Genomic DNA, 6,298 nt, shown 5'->3' with positions numbered 1-6,298 from the left:
AAACATAATGACTTATTAATTTCATCTCTAATAATATCATAATTAATATCATGATGATTGATAAAAATATATAATTAATGATCTATTTTATATTTTAAGATAAGAATAAAATTATTTAATTATTTAAAAATACTATTATTACTTTTATACTTAAAAATAAAATAAATTTTTTTAAATTTTTTTATATATAAAGATGGAGGGGGTATTAAGTCGTCTTGCACCGGCGAGTTTAATGCGGCTTTAATTTTAAACGGTTAGTTCGGGTTTTCCTTTTTTTTTAAAAAAAATCTGGTTGGGGGACCAGAGAGCACGGAGACGAAGGAGTACGGAAGAAAGACATTTTAGCCTTGTCATCCAATAAAATGGCGCCATGTAAAGGAGTACAGCTGGCTTCTCTCGTCGACCAGTTGTCACCTGTTTACGATGAGTGTTAAAAGCGAGGAAATTACATTCATGAACTCAATTCGAATCAAATAGTAATCAATAGGGAGGACCTCAAAAATCTCACACTGACTCACACATATACATGCATGTAAATTATATTCCTCAACCACAAACATTAAGATATTTCTAAATAAAATTTTCTACGTCAGTAAATTTTATCAAATATAATTACTTTTTTTATTAAAAAGTATAAAATATTTTTTTTAAATATTATTCTTGATAAAATAATTACTTATTTTTAAATTAACACGATCTTTTTATATTTATCTTCAATTTAATAAGGTGTTTCACTTTAAAATAAATATAAAATAATTTATTTATTAAGAGTAATTTTAGATAAAAGACAATAATTATATCTTAAAACACTAAAAATATTTTATATTTGTAAATATTTAATATCTTAAAAAATATCTTATATTTTTTAATGAACGGAGTAACACTTCTATTTTTTAAAAATAAAAATATAAACTTTTAAAACAACCATAGTAAATTATTTTTAAGAATTTAAATGACAAGCAATAAATAAAAGGTAAAATTAAAAAATTCATTTTATTGTTAAAACCAAAAAAATCTTTCAAACACTGTCTTATATAAATAAATCAATATAAAATAAAAAATATTTCATAGAAATACACTGATTATAATAGTCTAACTAAATCTGCGTTAAGCTTTTCAGCAATATTATTGCATTTTTAATAACAAAATAGTACACCAACTTAGTTTTTGTTTGTATTTTTGTCGTTATATAGAGTTAATTAAATTCTCGTGCATAATTATAAATAGGCTTGCACGCGTTGATATTACCTGAAATTTAAGATTATAAATTCATTTTTTTCGTAATTAAAAAACAAAAAATCTGGCATAGCGTTTGGAGTATTTTATGCGTGGAAAATAAAAATTCAATGTTTTTCGGTGGGTCTTGCAGGCTAAGAAAGCAGAGTATACTTTTACTCATTTTGGCTGACCAATAAAAAGGAAAGAAAAATAAAAGAGAGTACGCAGATGATCGTGAAGAAGACGCGCGTTGTTATCCACATTGCACATATGAATTGAAGAGGGGACTGAGAGAGTTATCAAAGAAAGAGTGACTGAGAGTGGCCGAGCAGGCCTGCGCTTAAGCTCTTGTCTGCTTTTGCTTTAGCCCTTTACAGCTGGACAGTACTTGTGTAGTAATATACGATTATACGGCCGCCCGGTCCTCTTCAATTTAAAATAAAAAACAAAAATACATTTCAAATGCCTTTCATGGGATCCCATGATGGCACTGTAGAGCTGACCAGGGATTGTACGCGCGGTTGAAGGACTAATTAGTAATGATCCAATCGTGATTCAATTAAAGCCAATCGAATTCTGATTAATTTACTATATTCAGTAAAAATATAAAAATATTTCTACATATACAGTTGAAATGTATATATTATTGAAATGTATATAAAGTTAATAATTTATTAAATTTTAAGATAAAATTAATAAATTATAAATTTTTTTTAATATTAATAAAATATGTTAAAAATAATTTATAAATAAGATCAAGGATTAATTTAGAAGAGAATAATACGGAACATTTAAGTATAGGTCACATGTAATTCAGCAAATTAAAACAGAATTATTAAAACACAAATCTGATTTACTAGTACTTTTTTAATTCAAGACAATGTCGTTTCAACTTTAACAGGTGGAGAGTACTATGATAAAAGAGCATGCATGCAGCTTTTTTAAAATCCTACTTCCTCTTGTTATTTTTATAAGTCATATCCTAAAAAATATTTTTGATTATATATATACATATATATATATTACTTTTTATAATTTTTTATATACAATTTTAAAAGTATCTTTCAAAAATTATGAAAAAAAGAACAATTTCTTAGTTTCTAAGAAAACTCCTCCTGTACATTAAATCACTATTTTTTAAATTCAAAGACAAAATTAAAAAGTGGTTTATTTTTTAAATGATTTTATTATTTTAACTAATTTCTTTTGGTTGAAGTGAGTTAGTCAAAAGCGACTTACAAAAAAGATTGGAGAGAGCACTACTCCCTTAATTTCAATTACAATATAGTAATTTAAAAAAATTGTACATATCAATAAAATACAATAATGTACTTAACAAACTTATTCCTTCAAAATTAAATTATAAACTTTTAAAAATATTTCTATACACTTAATCATTATATTACACTATCATTCTGTTTTTTTTCTCTATTTGAAAGACAATTGTTTAAATATATCATTAATAAAACTTTATTTTTCTCATATCATCTTCTATTTCAGGATAGTGAAATTCTTTCAAAATTATGTTATAATTTGAAACAGAAAAAGTATTATTCTTTTCGTCCTAAATTATGAGACATTTTTAGATAAAATTTCATGTACGAATAAAATAAATTAAACACAATTTACAATCTTACATTTTTAAGATAAAAATATAAATTTTCATGAATATCATTAATTTAATACTCCATTAATTAAAATGATATTGAAGAAATAGAATAAAGAAGAAGGGTAATATTAAAAAAATATTATTAATAAAACATTATTTTTATTAGATTATCTTATATTTTATGATGTTAAATTTTTTTAAAAAATATTTTATAATTTAAAATAGAGGGAGTATTAACTTGCATTGCCTCCCTAAAAACCTCAACCCATTTTGATTCTTGGTCCCCCTAGAAATATCCACATCGACCCGATCTAGAAAGGAGAGGGGCTAATCATACGAAATTAATATTATTATTATTTTTTTGAATGCAGTCCATCATATGATACTTTCTCTATCCTAAGTTGTAAAATAATTTAAAAAAAATTACTATTTCAGAGCTATTGTCTTGAAGTATAACACAATTGAAGAAAAATAAATTTTTATTAATAATACTCTTATCATGTTATTTTTTAAATGAAAAAATTAAAATAATATTATAGCATGATGATTAAGTATGTAAAAATATTTTAAAAAATTAATAATTTTGTTTTAAAAAATTATTATTATATTTTATTAGCATCAAAAACCTTATTTCAAATTATCTTATAGTCTGAGAAAGACGGAGCATGTAACTAATTATGGTGGGTAATTCGGGTGCAGATTAGAATAATTGTACGGAGGGAGTAGAGAAAAATGGAGAGCACAGCAGCACAAAAGCAGGAATTTAAGGGTGCGCTCGCAATTATTGTGGTGAAAGCGTTTCTTCCAGTCCAGTTATCAATACGTGGCGTCGGGTACAAGATATTTCGTGCAATGCACATCCTCATCACTCATCATTTAACATCTGGTTCGCTCAAAGCCAATCAATCCCCCCAAATAATTACTTCTATAGTATCTATTCACACGCTCCTTGGTGGGGCGTGCGCGCCTCCTTCTATGTGATTAACACCCCCTGTTAAAAATGTAGACATATCCTCTCAACGAATCACAATTCACGATATAAATAATTTAATCTGTGAATTTTTTTTTTCATTTTATCTGTTTTATTACTGCTTTTATCCTTATTATATGACCCTTTTAATTATTTTACATATTTTAAAAAATTAATTTTTTTCTTGATATCATAAAAAAGTAATATCCTTCTGGTCTTATTTACAGAGTACTTCTAACATAATTCATCATAATTAAAAAAACATTAAAATTTATTAAATTTATTTGAAAATTTAATAATTTTTTAACTTTGGCCCTATTGAATTCACATATTTTAATAACTTATTTTCTCTCTCCAACATTTAATAGGAGTCAGATAAAAAAATTTATAATGAAAATTTAATGAGATGACTTGTGAATAGAACTAAAAAAAATTCTCTCTCTACCTTAAAAATAAAACCAAATGGAGTATGTACTTTTATTTTTATCATTGATTTTAAATAATAATATAATTATATTAAATGTCTTAACGCTAATCAACAAGGTTTTAAATTGAAAAAAATGATTTAATTATTCAATTGAAAAAAGTGATTTAATTATTTAAAGAGTCATATATTTTAGATCAAAAATTACTTTTAGAAGGTGTTTTATAAATAAAATTGGAGGGAGTATAAACCTAAATATTTATGTAAATATATCTCACACCCATCAAAAAATACATTGATAATTGAAATTAGGGATAAGAGGTGAAAAATATATATTTTTATAAGAATATAAATTTTATTGGCATGCGATTTTTCCTAAAAATTACTTATATTTTGAACAGAAAAGAGTAGCATTATAAACAATTGATTTATTTAATTTTTTTTAATTTTATTTTATAATTTGGGGTGAATATAGTATTGTGTAATTTTAGCCAACACTTTTAATGTGCGCAAAATAGCTAAACCAGGCTTACATGATGGACAGGAGGAGTATAAATTACACACAGGAATCACACTCCTCTGATCCTATATATATGTTGGAGATTAATTTGGACCCCATGTATAAGATATTTATTTTCCTTTCATGTTTTCATTAAATGTTTTAAGATATTTTTTTATTGTTATTAAAGATGGAGGTGATAACTAAAACAAGAGGAATAGAAAGCAAACGAGCAATGGCAGCGCGTGAAGAAAAGCTTTGCGGTGAGTGCGTGGAGGGGAATCAACCAATCGAAAGTAAAATGATTGAAGGGCAGGAAGGAGGCTAGGCTAGCGAGGAAGGAGGAGGGCCCCGGAGGGGTCACGTGAAGGTATCGGCATTATCAGTGCAAATTGATAGCAACAATAATAGGAAAATGTTTGATAAATAAAACATATTTTTAGAAAGGAAATTAATTTCTTTTTTACGTGGATTGAGAAAATTGATGCTTCATGATCTAAACACACCCCCTAACACCATGATTCATCCCAGAGGCATAAACTGCCCCAAAATTCCAAGATCAGTTTTTTATGTATTCAAACATTTGTGTGATGATAAGCTAACGTTGAATGCAAAGTAGGTGAGGCCGTGAGGGCAAGAAAGCAGGGAATGGAGGTGGAGTTGGTACAGCCTACAAGCCTACAAGAATAGGACCCCCATTTCCTCAAGTGTGGGGCGCCTGTCACTGTTTTCCGTCCACACTCACACCATCATCCCCTTCATCGCCTGCCCGCAATTTCATCTCACCATGTTTTTACCTTCAAAATTACAAGTTTATAACTCAACTTTAATATTTAATTTATAGTCTCTCTGTATGAAACATTATAGAGGGCGTGAAGGAAGGGGGAAGGGTAAATGGTAAGAGAAGAGAAGGGGTAAGAAAATTGGAAAGGGCACAAGGAACGAGGGAGAGTAAATAAGATGAGGTTGGAGTGCACGCATGTTGACGTGACCATGTCTCCCTCCATCTCCGTGCCCCTGTGCCATTCATTTATCCTTCCCATCCCCTCACACCCCCAACCGAGTAGGATTCACTGCTCTCTCGCGTGCGTTTCCCAGTACTCCCTCTCCATCACTGCCCATCCCAAACTCGCCACGTATTCCCCTCGCCTCCGCCTCCTTGCCATGAGCTTTACGCGTCAACCTCTGATTGCAGGTTGAGTAAGGAGGAGAATGTGTTTGGGATATACAGTAACAACGTGAATCCACAAGAGCTACAGTACTGTGGGCGTACCACTGCACGTGAATTCGGTGATTGAAAAACTAGATCCGGAGCAGGTGATGACGGCGGTTTCATGGGAATTCGAAAGCAAGCGTGCGCTATGAAGCATTTCTGATAATAACAGTATAATTTTTGAAAAAAAAAAAATACTATCGTTTTATTTGTACTACATACAAAGCACGAGAGAAACAAGCCAAAGTGGCTCGTGAGTTGTGACTTGATACAAAATATTTTTAAGTGTGTTTGAATGGAGAGATTCAAATTTAAATTTAAATTTAGACAAAATTATATTTTATTATAATTTATTTGTAATTTTG

This window comes from Prosopis cineraria, unplaced genomic scaffold (assembly GCF_029017545.1).
Source record: "Prosopis cineraria cultivar Desert tree isolate PC_DT_omini unplaced genomic scaffold, ASM2901754v1 PC6, whole genome shotgun sequence".
Taxonomy (NCBI): Eukaryota; Viridiplantae; Streptophyta; class Magnoliopsida; order Fabales; family Fabaceae; genus Prosopis; species Prosopis cineraria.
The sequence above is the reverse complement of the archived record's forward strand: the minus strand, read 5'-3'. Positions refer to the sequence as shown.